Source organism: Heterodontus francisci, chromosome 11, assembly GCF_036365525.1.
Source record: "Heterodontus francisci isolate sHetFra1 chromosome 11, sHetFra1.hap1, whole genome shotgun sequence".
NCBI lineage: Eukaryota > Metazoa > Chordata > Chondrichthyes > Heterodontiformes > Heterodontidae > Heterodontus > Heterodontus francisci.
In genome coordinates, this window is record NC_090381.1 from 104,494,455 (window position 1) to 104,520,048 (window position 25,594).

Below are 25,594 nucleotides of genomic sequence, written 5' to 3' on the forward strand. Positions count from 1 at the left end.
AGGTCCTTTTCCAATTGACAGGATGTGACGAGTGGAGTCCCGCATGGGTCTGTGCTGGGGCCTCAACTTTTTACAATTTATATCAATGACTTTGATGAGGGGACCGATGGCATGGTAGCTCAATTTGCAGATGACAAAGACAGGTAGGAAAGTATGTTGTGAAGAGGACATAAGGAGGTTGCCGACTGATATAGATAGGTTGGGCAAGTGGGCAAAAATCTGGCAGATGGAGTATAATGTGGGAAAATTTGAAGTTGTTCACTTTGGCAGGAAGAATAAAAAAGCAGAGTATTACTTAAATGAAGAACGACTGCAGAATTCTGAGGTGCAGAGGGATTTAGGTTTTCTCGTGCATGAGTCACAAAAAGTTAGTATGCAGGTAATGAAGGAGGCTAATGGAATGCTATCCTTTATTATGAGATGAATTGAAAATAAAAGTAAGGATGTTATGCTTCAGTCATACAGGGCATTAGTGAGACCACATCTCGAATACTTTGTGCAGTTTTGGTCCCCTTATTTAAGAAAGGATGTAAATGTGTTGGAGGCAGTTCAGAGGAGGTTTACGATATTGATACCTGGAATGAACGGGTTGTCTTATGAGGAAAGGTTGGACAGACTGGGCTTGTTTTCACTGGAGATTAGAAGAGTGAAGGGAGACTTAATTGAAGTATATAAGATCCTGAATGGTCTTGACAAGGTGGATGTGGAAAGGATGTTTCCTCTTGTGGGTGAGTCCAGAACTAGGGGGCAATGTTTTAAAATTAGGGGTCACCCTTTTAGGACAGAGTTGAGGAGAATTTTATTCTCTTAGAGGGTTGTGTGACTTTGGAATTCTCTGCCTCAGAAGGTGGTGGAGGCGGGATCTTTGAATATTTTTACGGTGCAGGTAGATAGATTCTTATTAGGCAAGGGAATCAAAGATTATCAGGGATAGATGGGAGTGTGGAATTCGAGTTAGAAACAGATCAGTCATGATCTTATTGAATGGCGGAGCAGGCTCGATGGGCCAAATGGCCTAATTCTGCTCCTAATTCCTATGGTATGATATAGTGTGATGATGAGAAACCACAGGAGAATTGCACACATTGAAATGAACTGAGCGTAGATCAACGCTGTCTCCTTTGGGGTTTAAGAGTCATTATTCTGCAAAGATTTACAGAGAAATTGTTAGAGGAACATCCAGAGCACACAGGGATAGGCTGTATGAAAGCAGTAGCAAAAATCTATTTTTGGTATACGAAGATAGACAGAGAAATTGAAGAATTGGTGAAAAGTTGTGAAGTGTGTCTCAGAATGAGAAATGATCCAACCCAAGGTTCCTTTCATTCCATGGCCAAACACAAAGAAACAATAGAATGAGTAGGGAAGGGAACGAATACGACGTTTTGGTCGATACATACAGCAAGTGGATAAATGTTGAGTTTATGCCTAATACCACAAGTGCCAAAACTGTTAAAGTTTTGAAAAGTTGGTTTGTAGTCTATGGGTTGCCAGAGATGTTGGTGTCAGACAATGGCCTGCAGTTTATGTCAGAAGCGTTCAGAATATTTCTGAGTAAAAATGAAGTTAAACACACTCTGGTATCACCGGAACACCCAGCATCGAATGATGCTGCAGAAAGGAGTATGCAGATTATGAAGAGGTCTTTGCAGAAGTATTTGCTAGGTGACAAGCTACGCAGTGATTCCCGTGTTTCCCTTCAACACAGGTTAGACAATTTTCAGTTCTCTTACAGAATAACCCCACAGTCTAGAACAGGTTGCTCACCTTATGAGCAAGTGTTTACACACGCTCCTAGGACAAGGTTTAGTTTGCTTAAACCTAACCTCAATAACAAAGTAAGAGAAAAGCAAGACAAAGTGAAGATGAGTTATGATATACCAGGAAGAAAAATTAATGGGTTCAGTACAGGTCAGAAGGTCATGGTGAAAAACCACTGAGTTTATAAGGAGAGGGATGTGTTTGGAGTTGTAGTAAAGAGACTAGGTACAGTTATGCATCTAGTGAAGATTGGAGAGAGAATCCATCAGTGTCATCTAGATCATTTGCTTGAATGAGGGCATCTGACGAAAGGAGAGCATGATAACCCTCCTATAGTCCAAATTCCTCTTACAGTCCCAAGCGGAAGTCAGGAAGAAAGGGAAAGTCACAAAGAAACTAAAAGTTTTATGTTATCACAGAATCCACCAAAGTGAGCCAGGGGTTTTGATTAAGACTAAACAGTCAATGTCACAGTCTCAATCATTAAGTGCAGCTGGTAATCAAAGTCAGAGTTCAGGTTTGACACAGTCAGAGATGTTGAGAGAGCAAAGTCAACTCATGGAGATGGAAATGGGAGAAGATACCCAGTCAGAAAGAGAAAAAAGCCCGATAGATTAATTGAGAGTATGAAGAAAGGAAGAAGCAAGAAGTTAAAGGGGAATTGGGAAATTGGCAGTATAACCCTACTTTGCATTCCAAAAGAGGTCAAGAATTATTATTCTTATTACTTTGTTGTTAAATAAAAGATCATTAGGTTAAATGGCATGTTGAAATACTTGAAGTAGTGCAGTTAGATAATGTTTGTATGCAGTTGGTACACAAAGTGCAAGATACATATATATATTGCAATGTTATTTCAGCAAAGAAGTTGATCCTTTCATTATTTCTTATCAAATGATGGTATTTGTTATACACATACATACCTGTGTTGAGGCAAAAGACATTTTTTACATGTAATTTATGCTGGTTTTCCAGTCATGTGTGTACTGGTTGTGATTACAGGAAAAAAATAAAATGCAACCCAACCCGTTAAATTACAGGCATTGTTCAGATTAGTTGAGTCATATTGTATTGTAAGGAAACCTTATTATTTTAAAGTGGGGAGGGAGTATTGTATATGGTCAGAGTTGATCATATTGTAATACTGTCCTCTCTGTTGGGAGGTTATATTGCATAAAAACATGAGACAATATGGCCAATTAAGTAGAGTCTCTGGGCTGAATTTTATAAGCTCGACGCTGAGAAAGAAGGCGCGGTGCACGCGCAACTTGTGCGCCGCTGAGCCGCTGTGATATTTCGCGTGGCGGCTCATTTAAATGGAGGGGCGGAACAGCTGCCCCCGATGATGTAGAGAGGCTGGCTGCTCCATTCCCGTCAATGATGTCTGGCGCCACCGTGCATTTTTAAAGGGCTTCAAGCCCTGCAAGTTAATTTAAATCTTTAAAGGGACAGGTGTGAAAACATTAAAGTTTAAACTTTATTATCAGTTCAAATCCTCTCTCCCACCACCCAAATGAGAATGCTATATCTGAATAGCCCGTTCCAGCCAAAAAAAATTAAAATTAGATTCCAACCTTTCCCCTCCCCCGAACTTTCACCACTATACCCTTTAACCCCTTCCCAGTATCCCGCACCCCCACCAATCGCATAGGATTCTGCCGTTCTCACCCCTTCCCAACCTGAAAATTTCACTCCTCCCCCCCTCCCCACCAGTGTCACGTCTTGGATCTCTGAACAGAGATCCGAAGGCGTGGGTCGTCCGGCAACTGGCCAGAATATCGGCATGGGACGGCCATCGCTACCGTGTAGGTGATTATTCATTTATTTTAATGTCATTTATTGTTAATATTGAGATTTAGGCTTTGCCGCCGAGCGGCAGGGGCCACCCCGAGGCCTCACCACTGCCGGTAAAATACGGCGGAGCCTTCCCAAAGTCAGGGTTGTGGCGGGCCTTTGCCGGAAGGATTTTCTGGGCTCCCCGCCATGACCTCCAACGCAGAGGGCTGGTAAAATTCAGCCCTCTGTGTGAGTTATTTCCAGTCCAAACACAAAATGCTCTTCATTTCTTTTGTGAAATAGACATTCTCTTTCACATGTTATGAATTTTTAAAATATTTCATTGTTTTGAGAACTTGTGTTAAAACTGAAAAGATTCCATGGATATGTTTTTTTTTAACCCAAGTTCACTGAAAGGACACTTGAGATGTTGTTTGAAAATAACCTGTGCTGGAAATCATGTGCTTTAAGCTCAATAAACAACAGAAACCTTGGTGACCTGGGGGTAGATGTTTACAGAGAAGCCACATTGCAAGGTTTGTGGAGGTCAGGAGGTTGACTTTCTGTTTTGGGATGTGAACTGTTTTCCGGACAGTTGGAGATCAACTTACCAAGGAAAAAACACCCAGCTCCCCTCTTTCTCTACCTCTTTGAAGAAACCCGACAAAGATCCAATGTGGGAGAGCTAAAATCCCTGGTGCTGCATTCTCCCGAGAAGCTGGAAAAACCTACCAGATTAATTTTCAATGCAGCCTGAAAGGAACTGCTTTAGAAAAGATCCCAGTGACTCATCTCCGTATACCCGGACACAAGATCAAAGGGACAACTGACTTCCCTCCATATCATTTTTTCTCTTCAAGAATGAGTGAGTATTTGGCTAACGTATTTTTTTTGTCTTTTTTTTTGTAACGGACTTCTGCAGAGAGAAGTGTGTTTTTGAGTGTATGTGGGGGAATTTATAAAGGGAACTTTCATATTTCCATCTGTGTGTTAATGCTTTGCTTTGTTACTGGATAAGTCTTGTTTTATAATAAAATTATAATTTTGCTTTTCATTAAAGAAACCTGGTTGGTGTATTTTATACTGGGATAAAGAGTAGGATATATGATTGACCGAATCGATAACTGGGTAAACATTTTTTATATATGTGCTGTGGCCTGTGGTGAAACGAGAAAAGACAGTGCACTCCTCCTGCCTAGGTCGTAACACCAGCGACAGATTTGAAGATGACAAAGATCTGATACATGCATCATCTACACAATTCTTATATATAATCCAGGCAACCTCTGTTAATGTTGAAATGGAATGAGGCTTTGATGTTGGCAACTTTGAAACTTGAGTTTTAACTTGAAGCTTTGCGGTGTGAAACTGGGCATTGCTGAATGGCCACCCGTTACTGAAATCACCCAGTTTCCACCACTGTTGGCTTGATGAGAATCAGGTGGTTTCTATAACGACTGCTCGATCTGGATCAGCCATTTGTAAGTGCCCAGGGAGGCATCTATATGTCAGAGCACCTATCTCTCGGAGTGGGAAAGGGAGGGAAATGTCCTTAACTCCTGCCATAATGTCAGAGGAGGGCTTCTACATCCAAGGCAGCTGAAGAATGGCTTTATTTTCTTCCCCAGCAATTTTATGAGGCAAAGGAAATTTAATCAGCCATCTTGGAATTAATTCCACTCTCCAGCCTTTGAAACTTCATTGTCTCCCTGTCCACATGCCCAGAACAGTCCTGGGTACCAGCAATAAAAGAGGTTACCAGCTCCCAACTTCACAATGGTCATTATGGGGTACCCCATCTTCACTTACATAGGAACAGGAGGAAGTCATTCAGCCCCGAGAACTTATTCCCCCATTTAGCTAGATTACGGCAGAGCAATTACATAGCCCAATTTAATCATCTTTGCTCAATTTCTTTGATATTCTTACCTGACCAAAAGCTATTGATCTCAGGCATGAAAATTTATATCGACCTAGCATCGACAGCCTTTTTTTGATGGGGAGGAGTTGCAGATTTCCACTATCCTTTGTATTTTCCCACTGGAAATCCTTGAAGTGAGCACTCTTTGGCTGATATTCCTCTTTCACTCTGGAATACAAATCAAGGGGAGGTACTTAAAAGGTTGGAAGTGCACAGATTAGAAAAGTCACCCAGTCTGGATTTTCTGAGGGAAGTAAGGGTGGTAACTGCAGAGGCTCTGGCTAGAATCTTCCAATCATCCTTAGATATGGGGCTGGTGCAAAATGACTAGAAGATTACAAATGTTACACCTCTGTTTGAAAAACATGTATAAACCAGTAATTAAAGGACGAAAGGCCAATCTGCATAACGTAAGTGGTGGGGAAATTTTTTGAGACCTTAACCTGAGACAAAATGAATTGGCACTTGGAAAAAATATTGCTTAATAAATGAAAGCCGCCATGAATTTGTTAAAGCAAATTATGTTTGACTAACTTGATTAAGTACTTTGATGAAGTAACAGAAGGTAGATGAGAGTGCAGTTGCTGTTGTGTATCTGGACTCAGCAGAATTGAAGCCGACGGCATTAAGGGGACAGTGGCTGCTTTGATATAAAATTGGCTAAGGAACAGAAAGCAGAGAGTAGTGGTGAATGGTCTTTTCATACTGGATTTGAAGTGTGGACTTTGATGGTATAATAGATTTATTAGGCTTGATTAAACAGAATTTGGAAATAGTTACTGTATTATGCTTTCAGAGTTAAAGATTGAATAAATGGTTAGTTTTCAGAGCTCACTGAGTTCTCCTTTAAGATGGTAGAATTAAATATTTCAAGGTCTCTGTCAGAATAGAATCTCTGTTGTCAGGGGCTTGGAAGATCAAAACATACATTGAAATATCTGTCAGTAAGAGGTAGCAACGAACTTAATTGGTTTGTGCAGACAAAACGGCTCTGGCGGTTGCTTTGGGGTGCCTTGAAATTTAAGAACATAAGAAATAGGAGCAGGAGTATGCCGTTCGGCCCCTCAAGCCTGCCCTGCTGTTCAATAAGATCATGGCTGATCTGCCCCGGACCGCAACTCATCTTTCATGCCAGCTCATAGCTCTCAACTCCCTGATATTTCAAAAATCTATCTACCTCCTCTTTCAGTGATCTAGCCTCCACAACTTTCTGGGGTAGAGAATTGCAGACATTCACTACCCTCTGAGAGATGAAATTCCTTTGCATCTCAGCTTTAAATGAGCGTCTCCTTATTCCGTAACTATGTCCCCTAGTTCGAGATTCCCCCACAAGTGAAAACATCTTCTCAACATCTCCCCTATCAAGCCTCCTCAGAATCTTGTACGTTTCAATAAGATCACTCCTCATTCTTCTAAACTCTAATGAATAAAGGCCTAACCTGTTTAGCCGTTCTTGATAAGTCAACCCTTTCATCCCAGGAATCAGCCTAGTGAATCTCTTTTGAACTGCCTCCAATGCCAGTATATCCTTCTTAAATACGAGGACCAAAACTGTACCCAGTACTCCAGGTGCGCCTCACCTACACCCTGTACAGTTGTAACAAGACTTCCCTGTTTTTAAACACCAACCCCCTAGCAATAAAGACCAAAATTCCATTTGCCTTCTTAATTACTTGCTGCACCTACATGCTAATGTTTTCTGTTTCATGCACAAGAACACCCAAATCCCTCCGTGCTACACCTTTTTGAAGTCTCTCCCCATTTAAATAATAGTCTGCCTTTTGAGTCTTCCGACCAAAGTGCATGACCTCACACTTTCCTACATTCAACTCCATCTGCCAAGTTTTTGCCCACTCGCTCAACTTATCTATCTCCCCTTGCAGATTCCTTATGTCCTCATCACAACATGCCCTTCCACCTATTTTTGTATCATCAGCAAATATTACACTCTGCCCCCTCCTCCAAGTCATTAATATAGACAGTACATAATTGAGGCCCTAGGACTGATCCTTGTGGCACTCCACTAGTTACATTTTTCCAACCTGAAAAAGATCCATTAATCCTGACTCTCTGTCTTCTCTGAGTTAACCAATCCTCAATCCATGCTAATACATTAACCCCAATACCATGAGCTCCTATCTTGTGCAATAATCTTTTATGTAGCACCTTATCGAATGCCTTCTGGAAATCTAAATATACTACATTTAACGGTTCCCCTTCATCAACTCTGCTTGTTATATCCTCAAAGAACTCTAGCAAATTTGTCAAACATGATTTCCCTTTCACAAAACCATGTTGACTCTGTTTGATTGCATTAAGCTTTTCAAAATGTCCTGCTATTTCTTCCTTAATAATGGACTCTAGCATTTTCCCAATGACCGATGTTAGGCTGTCAGGCCTATAGTTTCCTGCTTTTTGTCTCCCTCCCTTCTTGAACGTTAGCAGTTTTCCAATCTGCTGGGACCTTCCCGGAATCCAGTGAGTTCTGGAATATTTTGACCACTTCCTTTAAAATTCTGGATGTAGGCCAGCAGGTCCTGGCGACTTGTCTGCCTTTAGTCCCATTAGTTTGTCAAATATTTTGTCGCTCGTGATAGAGACTGTTACAAGATCTTTCCTCCCATTAGCTCCTTGCTTATTTGGTATCTGTGGGATGTTTACAGTGTCCTCCACCATGAAGAAAGATGCAAAATATTGGTTTAAATTATCTGCCATTTCCCTGTTCCCTGTCATCAATTCTCCAGTCGCATCCTCCAATGGTCCCATGCTCACTTTAGCTACTCTTTTTATATACCCTTAGAAGCTCTTGCTGTTTGTTTTTCTATTTCTTGCCAATTTACTTTCATAATCAATATTCTCCCTCATTATTAGCTTTTTAGTCATCTGCTGCTGGTTCCTAAAAATTCCCAATCTTATGGCCGTACACTAGTTTTTGCCGCTTTGTATGCCTTAGTTTTTGATTGGATACTCTCCTTGACCACCTTTTTTAGCCATGGGTAGTTCATCCTTCTCATTGAGTCCTTCTGTTTGACCGGGATACATTTTGATGAGCATTATGAAATATCTGCTTAAATGTCTGCCACTGCTCATCCACTGACCTTCCCCTTAGTCTGTTTTTCCCAGCCCACTTTCGACAACTCTTTCTTCATACCTCTGTCATTGCCCTTGTTTAAGTTGAGGACACTGGTTTGAGACCTGAGTTGCTCGCCCTCAAACTGAATTTGAAATTGTACCATTTTGTGATCGCTACCCACTAAAGGATCCTTAATTACGACATCTCTTACTAATCCTATCTCATTACACATTACTAGATCTAAAATAGCCTCTTCCCTGGTAGGTTCTGCAATGTATTGCTCCAAGTAACAATCCCTGTGCACTCTACAAATTCATCTTACATATTGCCTCTGCCAATCTGATTTGTCCAGTCAATATGCAAATTAAAGTACCCATGACAATTGTAGCGCTCTTCTTACACACCTCCGTTATTTTCCGATTTATACTTTGTCCTACAGTGAGGCAACTCTTTGGGGCCTATAGACAACTCCCACCTGTGACTTCTTGCTATTCCTTATTTCCACCCAAACTGGTTCCACATCATGATCTATTGCACCTATATCACTACTCACCATCGCACTGATACCTTCCTTTATTGACAAAGCTACCCCACTTCCTTTACCTTTGTGCCTATTTTTCCAGAACGTTGAATACCCTTGAATATTGAGTTCCCAGTCTTGGTCACTCTGCAATCATGTCTCTGTAATAGCTATCAAGTTATACTCATTAATTTCAATTTGTGCCGTCAACTCATCTATCTTGTTACAAATGCTGCATACATTTAGATAAAGAGCCTTAAGCTTTGACTTTTTACCATTATTACTCATTCTGGGAAAGGGCAATTGACAATAAATGAGAATGTATTCACAGGAACAAGGGGTCAAGTAAACACAGTTATAAACATTTTGACCAGATAAAAGCTCACAACTTCAAATTCCAGTAAACCATTAAGTGGAAATGGTAATTAAAGATATGGATTTTCAAAGGAACACAGGAAGGTCACATCTAATGCAAAAGTCATATTACACCTTAGAAATAGTATAAAAATACAAGGTTTTGAAGCAAACACTTAGAGGTGTTGTATCCTCAAACAACACTTCTCATCCCATGCCTTATTCGGGGATTTAAGGTACAAGTTTACTTTAAATTTTGATGGATGTTCTGGATATCCTAAGATAATTTTGCTGTAACATTAGCAAGGTTAAACTTTTGGATTCTATGTTATAAATAAGAATATGTGTTACATCTGTCAGTAATATTTGACATTGTGATATACTTATCCACATAAGAAGTTTATTGCATGTTAAGTTCTTTAATAAATATATAAAAGTTAATAAATTGTCTTATGTAGTATTCTGTACACAACTACAAGAACCCCCTCTCTGTGTCTCTTTAAGTGAAGAGATACGTATTGAAGAGAGTTTCCCAGACCCTTATAATATCTGGGATATTTATGACTTAGAGAGTCATAATATCCCAGATATTATAAGGGTCTGGGGAACTCTCTTCAATACGTATCTCTTCACTTAAAGAGACACAGAGAGTGGGTTCTAGTAGTTGTAAACAGACTTATCTATAAAAGATTAGAAATAAGTTATCTGAAAGATGGCAACATGCTATGTTGGTTTTCTTTCTTTGAGGGAAAGCTGGTGTAATTCTTTGGACCCAAATAAGTGTCTGAGAATTTTTCTGGTTTGAACTTGATTAAAGGAGATTCGTAGGAATGTACTCCTGATTTGGTTTAGCCCCTATAAGGGGTTAAAATCATAAATCACTTCAGTTGGCACCCAAAAACATGTCTTGTTAACAGAATCCTGTACTCATATGTTAGTCTTTCATGTATATTTTAGACTTGTAAGTACGAAGGAATGTTTTCTGTCAGTGGTATTAAGACCCTGATTTCAAAATCTAGAGACGGCAAACTCTTGATCATGGTTTGTGGATCTTAAATCAGAACTCCCTCATTCTACTTTTGAGGTTTAGAAATTTCCTTTAAAGTTCACTTTAAATCCTAGTTGAGATTAGGTCCTGACATATTTTAATTCCTAGTTCAGGTTCCTTTCTGATATAATGGCTAATGAAGAAGGAATTGGCTTAATCTTTCCATTGGGTGATCTATCGACTTGTTTTAGTAGATTACAGAATCCCATTCCGCTGACTCAGCCAGATCAGGTGGTAGTCTTTCAGATAGATCATTTTAATGCCGTTGGTTCAGTTAGAGCTCATGGTACTATTGTGGCTGACCCCCAGGAGGAAGCTTTAGCTCATATCCAGTGGGATAATCAGACTGATAGCCCAGACCCACAACATTCCTTACTGATAAAGTGCACGCGCGCACAATTGAGTGGCCTAATGACTGGTGCACGACAGGGCGGGGGTATCCATGGGAGAATTGTAGGTCCTGGGTCTCCCTATGTACGTGGTGGCCATGGGTTTCGGATTCGATGGCTTCCTCACAATGAGGTTCCTGATTAGAATTTGCAGAAGGATTATAGACAGCTACTGGTACATTACCTTCAAATGAAACAGGCACTTCTCCAGGCTTTTGCTAATGATGGTGCTGAAGGCTTTCCTCTGTCTGTGGGACAGCCAGTGCAGTCTCAAATTACACCCATAGGCAATGTGAATCTTATATATGCCATGTGTGGCAAGCCTGGTCTCAGCAACCAAGATAAAACAAGGTGGATTTTAAATAACCTTGATAGACTTGACACTTGTTGTCAAGGCTGGAGTGCTGCACATTTACAGCAGCTCCTCTCCATGGTGTTGAACTCTGATCTTGTCCGCCCCAATTAATAAGTGCAACAGCTGGATACAAATATATTCCCACCTCTTGACCACAACTCAGGGAGGGCATGTAATGGCCTCAATCAAAGAAATCCTTCTAAATGCTGTTAAGTCGAATGGCTTGGTGGCCGCCTATTGATTAGATAAGGACTTTACACATGACAACTGGGAAATTGTTCACGGTTGTGTGGCTAACCAGTATCAGAATTCTATGCTTAGACTAGCCTGTGAAGGGGCATTATCTGCTTATCCTGATGACCAGCAGAGGTGGGATAATGTTGAACACATTATCCACTCGAACTGTGCCTTGCTGGGTCTGCCCCATAATAAGCCTGTGGTCCAACCGGATCCTAAGGTTAAAAATAATATGCACAGTGTCTCTGTTTTACACAGACAAGGACAGAATAGGACATGGACTCCTTCTCGTTCCAGTCACCCGCAGACTCGTTCTTTTGGACCCCCAGACGGGTTGTCTGGTTGGTCTACACCGCCATCTCGCCAGGAGCGCGAGTGGCATATTTCTCCAGAACGGTGGGAACGGTCTAGCATTACACCTCACAGAGATAGCAGGGTCAGCTGGGATCCCTTTGGGGATGAATTTTACACTGGCAGTTGGAGGCTCCAGGGCTGTCAGAGGCAGCGATCAGAAAGACTCCCAACAGGATCGGCATCCGCCCCAAAGGGGCGATAGTCGTGACTGTAAGCCTTCTGATAGACCACCTAAGGGATCGGTACAGCATGAGACTCCTAAGAGGGAGGGGCAGACTTCAGTTAAAGTCATCAGAAATCAAAGTAGGGCTGATAGTTAGGACTCGGAAGCACCTGACTTTGCACTGTGAAGGGCTGGCACCCAGCCAGGGTCTCTTGAATTCCCCTATGCCCTGGCAACACTGCCCACTGCTGAACAGGTATATTCACTTTTTGACACAGGAACTGATTACACAGTCATGCATCCTGTAATTATAAAACCTCAGTTTTGGGAAATCCGCTTTATCAGTTATCATTAGGGGATTTACACAGTGTAAGGCACAATGGATTGGCTTTTATACAATTCCTGTTACTATTTATGGTATTACAGCTACCCTGGAGGTGGGATTAATACCTGATTTGGTTTGCCCTCTTATTACAGGACAGCCTGATATTAAATACTTCCTTAAGATCACTCCCAGGCTTGTGGAAGCACCCACGGAGCAGGATGACCGACAGAAATATATTCAGGCACAACTAGAATGCACCTGCCTAGTGGGGGGTGATAAGGGTCTTTTGGAACAGCTCCTAAACAAATAACTACTCTTATCTACAGCGTCACCTGAATCAATGTGGCAAGGTAGATATAAAACCTTACTCTCTTGATGCAGGCTGGCACAAGTCCAGGAAACAATGGCCTATTCAGGATCATTAAGAGAAATTAGATACAATTCAATATCTCCAACTTTGAAAAATTTGCAGGCAAGTTTAGGACTCCTAAACTTTGCTAGATCATTTACACTAACCTTTGCTGAGCTCTCAGCACCTCTGTGTTCTGGAGTAGGTGAGACAGTAAAAGGCCTGTTCATTTTTTCCCCAGATGATTTCTTGAAATTGCAACAACTGTGCCGTGATATACAGAAGGCTATAGATTTGGAGCAAAGGGATTTACTTAACCTTCATGTTAAAACATCTCCTAAAGTAGCAGTTGCAGTTTTTTACAAAGAAAATTGAATTGTGCCGGTTCAGTTTCATTCTTATAATTTTTCCAATGTTGAAAGATGGTACAATAAAAAGGAAAGGGTCATGACGATGATAGTTCAGTGCCTCATTAAAGCACGACCCCTTCAAGGGATACACCCCATTACAATTTATACCGAAATACCAGATTTGAGATCAGTTTTGCGAATGGCCTCTAATGAGAGATGAGCCACTCAAATCCGATATGACAAATAGGCCTCCTTTTTGAATGATCCCACACTCATTTTTAAATTTCTATACTTAGACATGGACTTAGAATACCTCCCAGTTATGGAAGATGATGATACCGAGGAAGGAGTTAAACAAGTACCTCTGAGACCACTTACAGATTATCACCAGGTTATTTACCGTGATGGGTCATCAATGATGATTAAAAAAGGGATATCCCAACAATCCTCAGCTGGGATGGGGATAGTAATAGGTACCTTTCGGGATTCTCATTCTTTCTATCCTGAAGACTTACTGTCCACACCCCTTGAACAACGGACAGAACAGTATGCTGACGCTGCAGCATTACAGTAGCTTTAGAAAAAGCAGACACTATTAAGCCCGCATTAATTTGTACAGATAGTGATTATTGTAAACGGGCTTACAATCAAGACCTTGTGTTCTGGGAGCAAACAGGTTTTACCAATCATAAAGGTAAACCCATAAAACACAAGTCATTGTGGGAAGATATTCTCCATTTGCGAAAGGAGAAATGTAATTGTCAGGTAATTCATGTACCCGGGCATACCACTGGTTCAGTACATTCAAAGGGCAACAGTCTTATAGATGGACAGGCAAAACATTCAGTCTGCATGACACCCCCTCGTGAGGGGCCTGCCATAGTAAATGTAATCACTAGGGCAGAACTGACAGCTAATCAGGATGAGGAACTGATTCAGCTATTAGACCTGACGAAAGAGAATCCAAAAGAATATCTATCAAAGTACTTCTATTCGGAGACCCCAACTGGTATTGTACTGGTTAAGTTGCCTCAGGGTGTCCAGGAGGTACCCCCGAATCACAAACGAGAACAGCTTGTAAAAGAAGCTCACGAAGGTATAGGTCAGGCACATAGTGGTGCCCGAACAATATTCTGTAAATTTACTCCTTTATATTGGTGGACAGGTAAAACATATGTGGCAAATTGTGAGCCATGTAATTTGATCAACAAATCATCACATATTAAACTGCCACCATTGGCTCCTGTGAAGCCTAATAAATCGATGGAGAAATTTTTTGTTGATTTAAATGGACCACTACCCCCATCATGGGGTATAAACATGTTCTTGTTTGTGTTGATGCCTGCACTTCTTTCTGCTGGCTGGTCCCCACAAAAACTGTTTCAGAAACCGCACGTCAGTGCTATGACTGACATTATTACTGTAGCTGGTGCACCCAAAATCCCGGACTCTGATCAAGGTGGAGCCTTTGTTTCCAAGGTTTGCAAAGGCTATTGTGTGCAAAGGGGGATTGGGTTACAGCACAGCACACCATGTCGCCCGCATTTAATGGGACTGGTGGAACATAAAAACCAGGAAGTAAAATGCTATTGACCAAACTGTTGAGAATCAGAGGGAATAAGTGGGCCGCCATCATTTCAGAAGTACAGTTATCATGAAATAATGTGCACATGTGCGCGTCGGAGACAGTGTTCCCTAGAACACCGTATTATTTAATATCTGGTGTTGAAATGTATGCACCACTTACTCGCAGTTCGTTTATTGCCTCTACGCTTTCTGACTCCTTGACTCGACAGCAACAATTGGATTTGAAGCATGAAATAACAGATCCACTTCATGAAATTGATCAGAGGATCAGAGAGAAGAATGGACAAAAACAGGTAACTAACAAAACCTGGCAACCTATAACCGGGGAGTGAGTTCAGGAGAGAAAGTTTGAACAGAAACCTGGTTTGAGACCTAAGTGGAAGAAACCTGTTCAAATACCTTCTGTTATTAATGAAAGAACTGTCAAAATATTTGCTAACCAGCCGAATAGCAAGCACTCTTTTAAAATTGTCTCTGTAGACCACTTGGAGAGGTGTCCTGAAGGGTACAGGAATGGAGGAACAGTACAAGTTGCAGTCATACACTATCTTTCAGGATACAGTCTGGAGGATGGCATCGGAACCGATGCTAATCGAACTGAAACCAACTGCGTCAATAAATGTTCCTCACCCACGCAGGACCTCACAGCGCCTCAAAGGTTGGTTTCACAGGGAACTGCACTTGGCGCAACGAGCAATAGTCAAATCACAACGACAGAAGAAGGAGCTACTGTGGAAATGGAATGACGTGCTGCAGACTCTCAGTGATGGGACTTGCTCTCGCAAAAAGCAAGGATTAACATACTACTAGATTCTTTTGTTAAAGATCTTAGATCATAAGAACTAGGAGCAGGAGTAGGCCGTCCAGCCCCTCGAGCCTGCTCCGCCATTCAATAAGATCATGGCTGATCTTTTCGTGGACTCAGATCCACTTACCCGCGCTCTCACCGTATCCCTTAATTCCTTTATTGTTCAAAAAGATATCTACCTTAGCTTTAAAAATGTTTACTGAAGAAGCGTCAACTACTTCACTGGGCAAGGAATTCCATAGATTAACAACCCTCTGGGTGAAGAAGTTCCTTCTTAATTCAGTCCTAAATCTGCTCCCTCTAATCTTGAGGCTATGCCCTCTTGTCCTAGCTTCACCTGCCAGTGGAAACATCCTCTCTACTTGTATCTTATCTACTCCCTTCATAATTTTATATGTTTCTATAAGATCCCCCCTCATTCTTCTGAATTCCAATGAATATAGTCCCAATCTACTCAGTCTCTCCTCATAAGCCAACCCCCTCAACTCCGGAATCAACCTAGTGAACCTCCTCTGCACCCTCTCCAGTGCCAGTACATCCTTTCTCAAGTAAGGAGACCAAAACTGCACACAGTACTCCAGGTGCGGCCTCACCAGTACCTTATACAGCTGCAACATAACCTCTCTGCTTTTAAACTCAATCCCTTTCGCAATGAAGGACAAAATTCCATTTGCCTTCCTAATTACTTGCTGTACCTGCAGACCAACCTTCTGCGATTCATGCACAAGGACACCCAGGTCCCTCTGCATAGCAGCATGCTGCAACTTTTTACCATTCAAGTAATAATCCTTTTTACTGTTACTCCTACCGAAATGAATGACTTCACATTTATTAACATTGTATTCCATCTGCCAGACCTTTGCCCACTCATTCAATGTATCTATGTTCCTCTGCAAAATTTCACAGTCATCTGCACACTTTGCTCTGCCACTCATCTTAGTGTCATCTGCAAACTTTGACAACCTACACGTGGTCCCCAACTCCAAATCATCTATATAAATTGTAAATAATTGCGGTCCCAACACCGATCCCTGAGGCACACCACTAGTGACTGATTGCCAACCAGAATAGCACTCATTTATCCCCACTCTCTGTTTCCTGTTAGTCAACCAATCCTCTATCCATGCTAATACTTTACCCCTGACGCCATGCATCCTTATCTTATGCAGCAGCCTCTTGTGCGGCACCTTGTCGAAGGCCTTTTGGAAATCTAGGTACACCACATCCACTGGGTTCCCATTGTCCACCTTGCTCGTAATGTCATCATAGAATTCCAAAAGATTTGTCAAGCATGACCTGCCCTTCATGAACCCATGCTGCGTCTGCCCAACGGGACAATTTCTATCGAGATGCCCTGCTATTTCTTCCTTGATAATAGACTCAAGCATCTTCCCCACTACAGAGGTTAAGCTAACCGGTCTATAATTCCCCATCTTTTGTCTACCTCCCTTTTTAAACAGTGGCGTCACATCTGCTGTTTTCCAATCTGCTGGGACTACCCCAGAGTCCAGCGAATTTTGGAAAATTACCGCCAGTGCACCTGCTATTTCTCCCACCATCTCTTTTAGTACCCTGGGATGCATTCCATCAGGGCCAGGAGACTTATCAATCCTTAGCTCCATTAGCTTGCCCAACACTACCTCTTCCGTAATAATGATTGTTTCCAGGTCCTCACCTACGTTCGTCTCTTTGTCAATTACTGGCATGTTATTAATGTCCTCCACTGTGAAGACCGATACAAAATACCTGTTCAATGCCTTGGCCATTTCATCATATCCCATAACTAAATTCCCCTTCTCCTCCTCTAAAGGACCAACGTTTACTTTAGCCACTCTTCTTCGTTTTATATATTTATAGAAATATATAAATATAGAAACTTTTGCTATCTGTCTTTTCTCATGTTCTATCTTACTTTTCTTTATAGCTCTTTTTGTGGCTTTCTGTTGACCTTTAAAGTTTTCCCAATCTTCTAGTTTCATGCTGTTTTTGGCCACTTTGTATGCCTTCTCTTTCAATTTGATAGCCTCCCTTATTTCCTTTGACACCCATGGCAGATTACCCCTTTTCTTCCAGTCCTTCCTTTTCACTGGAATATACTTTTGCTGAGCACTTTGAAAAATTGCTTTGAAAGTCCTCTACTGCTCGTCAACTGTCCCACCATAAAATCTTTGTTTCCAGTCTACTTCAAGCGCAGGACCCTGGTATTGGATTTTATCTTCACACTCTCCATCTGTATTCTAAATTCAACCATACTGTGATCACTCCTTCCAAGAGGATCCCTAACTATGAGGTCATTAATTATTCCTGTCTCATTACACAGGACTAGATCTAGGATAGCGTGCTCCCTTGTCGGTTCCATTACATACTGTTCAAGAAAACTATCACGGATACACTCAACGAACTCCTCCTCAAGGCTACCCTAACTGAGCTGGTTCGACCAATCTACATGTAGATTAAAAACCCCCATGATAATTGCCGTACCATTTTTACAGGCATTAGTTATTTCTTTGTTTATTGCCCGCCCCAATGTGATGTTATTATTTGGTGGCCTATAGACTACACCTATCAATGACTTTTTCTTCTTAGAGTTTCTAATTTCCACCCAAATGGATTCAACATTTTCCATAGAACCTATATCATCTCTCAGCACCACCCTGATGTCGTCCTTGAATATCAGAGCTACACCACCTCCCTTACCTTCCTGTCTGTCCTTCCGAATAGTCTGGTACTCCTGGATATTTAACTCCCAGTCGTGACCAACCTGTAACCATGTCTCCGTAATGGCTACCAAATCATATTCATTCGCGATGATTTGTGCCGTTAACTCATCAACCTTGTTACGAATGCTACGAGCATTCAGGTAAAGTGCCTTTATGCTAGCTTTCTTACCCACATGATTTCCAACATCTCTAATAATAACTCCTGAGTTAACCTTCCTTTCTGCTTCTTTCATAGTCTGCCTTGAACTTAAACCCTCCTGCACACATGTTAACCTGCTGCTTACCTTTTTATTTACCATCATACTCCCTGTCGTTTTCCCTTTCCCTTCCCCCCGACTCACTAGTTTAAAGTCCTAGAGACCACCCTATTTATCCGTTTCGCTAGAACACAGGTTCCAGATCGGTTCAGGTGGAGACCGTCCCATCGGTACAGATCCCCCCCGGTTCCAAAACTGATGCCAATGCCCCATGAAATGGAACCCCTCTTTCCCACACCACTCCCTTAGCCATGTGTTTACTTACCTAATTTTCTTATCCCTAAGCCAATTTGCACGTGGCTCGGGCAGTAATCTGGAGATTATGACCCTCGAGGACCTGCTCCTTAATTTCGTTCCTAGTGCTTTATAATCCCCAAACAGGTCCTCCATCCTAGCCTTGCCTATGTTGTTAGTCCCAACGTGGACCACAACAACTGGATCCTCCCCCTCCCGCTCCAATATCCTTTCAAGCCGGTCAGAGATGTCCTGCACCCTGGCACCGGGCAGGCAACACACCATGCGGGACTCCCGATCCGGCTTGCAAAGGATACTATCTATCCCCCTAATTATAGAATCCCCTATAACTACCACTTGTCTTTTTGCTCCCCCCTCTTGAATGGCCTTCTGCACCATGGTGCCATGGTCAGTTGGCCCATCCTCCCCGCAGCCCTTTTCCTCATCCACACAGGGAGCAAGTATCTCGTACCTGTTGGATAAGGTCAAAGGCTGAGGCTCCTCCACTCCTGAACTCAGGATCCCCCTACCTGCCTCACTTGCAATCACACCCTGTTGTCCCTGATCACTAACTGAATTTGAATTACTTAATCTACCAGGTGTGACTGCCTCCTGAAACAAAACGTCCAGGTAACTCTCCCCCTCCCGGATGTGCCGCAGTGTTTGAAGCTCAGATTCCAGCAACCAACACTTGCTGCAGATGTGGTCCCTGCCGTTCACAATGGGGTCAGCCAGCTCCCACATCATACAGCTACAGCACATCACCTGGCCAGCCATCTCTACTTAGTTAATTACTTTATTACTTTATATAAATTTATGAGTTAAATGCTTTCTGATACTTCTCTGCTATGGTCTTTTTCAAATAACCAATTAATAGATAAATCAAAAAAAGAAAGTAAAAAAAGAAAGTAAATTTTTAACCAATTACACGATACAGAAGAAATAAAAAAGCTTACCTTATCAACACACCGAAATCCTTTTTTTTTGGTTAGAGGAGGAGGGCGGGTGGGAGACACTACACGTGTAGTGTCTCGGGTTCAGCCACTGCCCAAATATATAGGGTTTTACTTACCTAGCAGTCCCCTGGTCCGCCGAAACAAAAGGTAATTTACTTTAAGCTGAAACTGACCTTCCCAGCTGATAACTCGCTCGCACTATCTCTGCTTCTGAAAAAGCTGCAGCAACAAAGGGTAAGTTATTTTAAACTGCCCAAATATATAAGTTTTTACTTACCCAGCAGTCCCCTGGTCCGCCGAAACAAAAGGTAATTTACTTTAAGCTTCCGGATGCAAGTGACATGTCAGAGATTTCTTACTGCTTGAACACCTTACCCTATGCGATTTCTTGCAGAGAAGCAGGAATAAAACATTTTACTGCATTTGCCCTGAGTGACGTTTGGAGGGGAGGTAATGCAAGTGATGTTCTTATTCATCATAACATTGGAAGAGTGTAATGGTACTAAAGGGAACATGGCAGAATGGCTTTTCTTTGTATCGCCAGGTTAGCTTCTGATGGAAAGTACACCTGTTACAAAGATGCTCAGGTTCTGAATAACACTTTTATCCAGGTGACCTCAGAATTCCCTGATGTTTTATTCCTGGTATGAGGACGTTGGCTGGATTGTGACTGACAACAGACTAACGCATATTTTAGTTAATCTCAACAGGACCTTATTGGTTCAAGATCAAACGGCAGCTACGGATCCTTTTCTACTTCTCTATGTAATTTCATTGATTGCTCATTGATGTGCGACATGTCGAGCTACGGTCATCTTGAACATTTTGCGACCTCAGATTGTGGACGCTTTACATAGTTTTATTCTGAACTTTGTACTGAAATAACAAGATTTATTTTCAGAAATTTAGATGATCCTTGTAAAAACGCGGACTATGATTGTTGTCAATGCACTCTTTTGTATTATTACCCTGTTTCACATAATAGGTTATGACATTTTATTGAATGTTATTATTTTAGGCATTGTTTAGTTTAAACAACCTAGTTTTGTTGTTCGCCTTTGTCCAGGTCAAGAGAGGGGTGTGATGGAATATAGGTATAATAGGCTTGATCAAGTAGAATTTGGAAATAGTTAGTGTATTATGCCTTTAGAGTTAAAGATTGAATAAATGGCTAGTTTTGAGAGCTCACTGAAGTTCCCCTTTAAGATGGTAGAGTTAAATATTTCAAGGTCCCTGTTACAATAGAATCTCTGTTGTCAGGGACCTGGAAGATTAAAACATACATTGAAATATCCTGTCAGTAAGAGGTGGAAACAAACTTAATTGGTTTGTGCAGACAAAATGGCTCCGGTGGTTGCTTTGGGGTGCCATGGAAAGGGCAACTACCAATTATTGAGAATGTACTCATAGGAACAAGAGGTCAAGTAAACACAATTATAAACATTTTGACCAAATAAAAGCTCATAACTACAAATTCCAGTAAAACATTAGGTGGAAATGGTAATTAAAGATATGGATTTTAAAAGTAACACAGGAAGGTCACATCTAATGCAAAAGTCATATGACACATTAGAAATAGTTTAAAAATACAAGGTTTTGAAACAAACACCGAGGGATGTTGTATCCTCAGACAACACTTCTCATCCCATGCCTTATTTGGGGATTTAAGGTACAAGTTTACTTTAAATTTTGATGGATATATTGGATATCCTAAGATAACTTTGCTGTAACATTAGCAAGGTTAAACTTTTGGATTCTATGTTATAAATAAGAACGTGCTACATCCCTCAGTAATATTTGATATTGTGATATACTTATCCAATTAAGAAGTTTATTGCATGTTAAATTCTTTAATAAATATATAAAAGTTAATAAATCGTCTCGTAATATTCTGTCTACAACTACAAGAACCCCTCTCAATGCCTCTTTAAGTGGAGAGATACATATTGAAGAGAGTTTCCCAGACCCTTATAATATCTGGGATATTTATGACTTAGCCATAAAATATTAGAAATAGGCTATCTGAAAGATGGTAAATTTCTGTGTTGGTTTTCTTTCTTTGAGGGAAAGCTAGTGCAATTCTTTGGACCCAAATAAGTGTCTGAGAATGTTTCTGGTTTGAACTTGATTAAAGGACATTCATGGGGATGTACTCCTAATTTGGTTTAGCCCCTATAAGGGGTTAAAGTCATAAATCACTTCAGACTGGTGCCTCTCTGAAGGCGATGTTGGGATCACTGTTCTTTCTGATGTATGTTAATGACCTGGAAATACGTAGAGGGCATAATTTCAGAGTTAGAAAAGTCAGAGATGTAGCAACAATGAGGAGGACAGTAACAGATTTCAGGTGGACATAAACAGACTTGTGAAATGAGCAGACACATGCCAGATGAAATTTAACACAGAGAAGTGTGCAGTGATTGAGGAGAGGAAATATCAATGAAATGGTACAATTTTATCAGGGGTACAGGAACAGAGAGACCTGGGGCTCTACGCTACCAAGTCTTTGAGAGTTAAGAGAAAATTTGATAGATTCCAAATCTTGAAAGGAGAAACCGTTTTCAGTGGCAGAAGATTTCATCACCACAGGATTCAGATTTAAAGTGATTGGCAAAGGAACCAGTGTCAACATGAGGGAAAAAAAGTCACACGGTGAGTTGTTACGATCTGGAATGCACAGCCTGAAAGGCTGAAGGGAGTAGATTCAATAATAGCTTTCAAAAGGGAATTGCATAAATACCTGAAAAGGAAAAAAATTGCTGGGCTGAGGGGAAAAGAGCAGTGAAGTGTGGAATGAATTGGATAGCTATTTTAAAGAGCCAGCATAAATACGATGGATCGAATGGCCTCCTGTATGATTCTATGATTCCATGATTCTTAGATTCAGCCAGAATCAGATAAAATGGAAGAGTAAACTTATCCTTTCATGTCCACATTGTGGAATTGTACAAGCTTATTGCAGACCAGGAGAACTCAACAGGAAAATACACTCACATAACACGTGGGATAACAGCAAGTGAGAATATTTGAATGTATAAGGTATCAGTTTCATTGGTTTGTCAGTAATTTTTTGTTTAATTTGCAGCTGTGCCAATGTCCTAAGGTTACTGTCATTGAATCTATAAGTTGCGCATGGAGAATTTATATTGCAGTGCTATTTAGCTGGAATATAAATTATGCAACATATAATGTTGAAAAATTAAAAATATGTTTTTCATTGAATTAGTTTGAGCTGCCTGCTATGTGGAAGCCATTGACGTGTCATACTTTGATGCTTTCCCCAGCAAGAATAGCATGATTGTGATTACAGTGAAGCTGTTTGGCAAATGCATAATAGGTGTTAAAGGAGTGTAGTAATTGTCTGCTCTCTTTTTCAGTGCCTCTGATGAATCGCAATCTCTGGAACTGGTGTCAAATCACATGTCCGCACTCTTGCCTGTTTATTTGTTGAGCTCTACAAGCTACAGGTTGATTAGCAGCTGGGTATATAGCAACAACTTGCGTTCATGTAGCATCTTCAATGTAATAAAATGTTGTCAGACAAAATTTTGACACACCTGGCCACATAAAAAAATGTTAGAGAATAGGTGACCAAAAGCTTTAAAGGAGCATCTTGAAGGAGGAAAGAGAGGTGGCGAGGCAGAGAGCCTTAGGGAGGGTATAAGTGTTCCTGGACACTGGACTCAGGAAATTTGGTACCAGTATTGACTGGCCAGCATTCTTAAAAAAATCGGCTAACTCCCAGAAAAATATCGTAATGAAACTACAATATCATTTAGCTCTTTTGCTTTTTGCTTCAATTAAATTCTAAAATACAAATTGAACAAATCACGGGGGTGTAATTCCTTCTGAAATGCTAATACACCAGTTAATTAGTTCACATAAAGTTCTGTCTACATATTTATGAGTTAACAGTCTGCATTATAATAATACAGGCAGGAATTTATGCAAGCCTATTGTGTATGGAAATGGATAGACGCCCATTAATTTTAAGCTGTCATTTCCAGCCAGAAAATCAGGGTGCCAGAAGTAGGGCACACTGACCCCTGATCCTTATTTGCTGACCCACACTTCCATCGAGAGAGACTCTGCCCTCGGACCACAGTCTCACAATATTGGAGCTATAGTGAGTAATTTTATTAGATGTCGCCCCCACTACCATTCTCTCTAATAGTGAGTGCAGTAACAGAAATGGCAGCGCAACATTTACAACTGTGACTTTCTGGCAACAGTGACTCTCCAAAGACTTGCATTGCAAAAGTACCCATCCACACTCTGTGTTACATATTGAAAAATAAGCCACAGTGTCTCATGAGAGTTTAAGTCATATTGATAGGTAAATGAAGGATGTTTTCAATTGATTTAATATAATTAATGATTTTACCAAAATGAGAAACCACACTTACCCTTTACGATAGGTATCCGTATTTGGAGGCTTTTGAAATTGTGGTGTCACCTGTAGCAGTGCAGATTTTAATGAACTGCCATTTCCTGCTTAGTGTGTTGTTGATTCAGAGCCAGCCCTATTACCAGAATTACTCTTCCCAAACAGAGCATGTTGTACTTCTGGCTGAAACCTCAAAAGCCAACAAAGAAATTTCTTTTGATAGAGGCTTGCCATGTATTTTTCACTTCTCATACATTTGTTTCCTGGATTGTTAACATTGTAAATAATTCCTCAAATTATTCATGCAAAATAAATGCAGCGTAGCATCCTTTGTTATGGCACAAATAACAAGGAAGCAAAAGTGAAATAAAATAAAAGTAAAATATGCGGATCCTGGAAATCTGAAATAAAAGCAGAAAGTGCTCGAAATACTCAGCAGGTCTGGCAGCATCTGTGGAGACAGAAACAGAGTTAACAGGCTGAATTCTATAAGCCCACCGCCGGAAATGGTGCGCTGGGCTGCACGCCAAAGGGCCGCTGCGATTCCAAGCGTGGCAGCTCACTTAAATAGCCAAGGTGGGCCCCCCTCCCTGATCATGTAGAGGGGGTGGGCTGTCCATCTCCCGCAATGACGTTAGCTGCCTGTACACAGGCGCTGGTGCCATTTTTAAAGGACTGTCAGCCCTAGCGGGACATTTAAATATTTAAAGTTAAATTGAATTTAATTAAAACAATGCAACTCCTTTGCCCCTCCATCAATTTTACCAATGGTAGAAATTGATTAAAACCCAAATTAACTAATTAATAAGTGGAGTAACTAAACCAGAGGGAGGAGATTACTGTATTTAGTTAGCATTTAATATTTATAGCAGGAATCTAGCACTAGGGACCATATAGTTAATTGTAAAAATTTAGTAAGGATTTAATAAGTATTTATTTATCTTAAATTAATTTATTAATTAGCGCTAGTCAGTTAGAGGGGTGAAGTGCTTCACCTGTGAGATGTGGGAGTCCGTGACGCTTCCAGCGTTCCAGACGACTACATCTGCAGGAAGTGTACCCAGTTGCAGCTCCTCACAGACCGCATGGATCGGTTGGAGCGGCAACTGGATGCACTTAGGAGCATGCAGGTGGCAGAGAGCGTCATAGACAGGAGTTTTAGAGAAGTGGTTACACCCAAGGCGGCCGCTAGAAGGGATAGGCAGTCAGTGCAGGAATCCCCTGTGGCTATCCCCCTCTCGAACAAGTATACCATTTTGGATACTGTTGGGGGGGGATGGCCTATCAGGGGAAAACAGCAGCAGGAAGAGCAGTGGCACCACGGCTGGCACTGTTGTTCAGCAGGGAGGGACAAAGTGCAGAAGAGCAATAGTTATAGGGGACTGTATAGTGCTAGGGGCTTGGATGCGGCAGAATTTGTAAGGAGCATCCAGGAGGGCTTCTTGAAACAATACGTAGATAGTCCAACTAGGGATGGGGCCGTACTGGACCTGGTATTGGGGAATGAGCCCGGCCAGGTGGTCGAAGTTTCAGTAGGGGGTCATTTCGGGAACAGTGACTATAATTCCATAAGTTTTAAGGTACTTGTGGATAAGGATAAGAGTAGTCCTTGGGTGAAGGTGCTAAATTGGGGAAAGGCTAATTATAACAATATTAAGCAGGAATTGAAG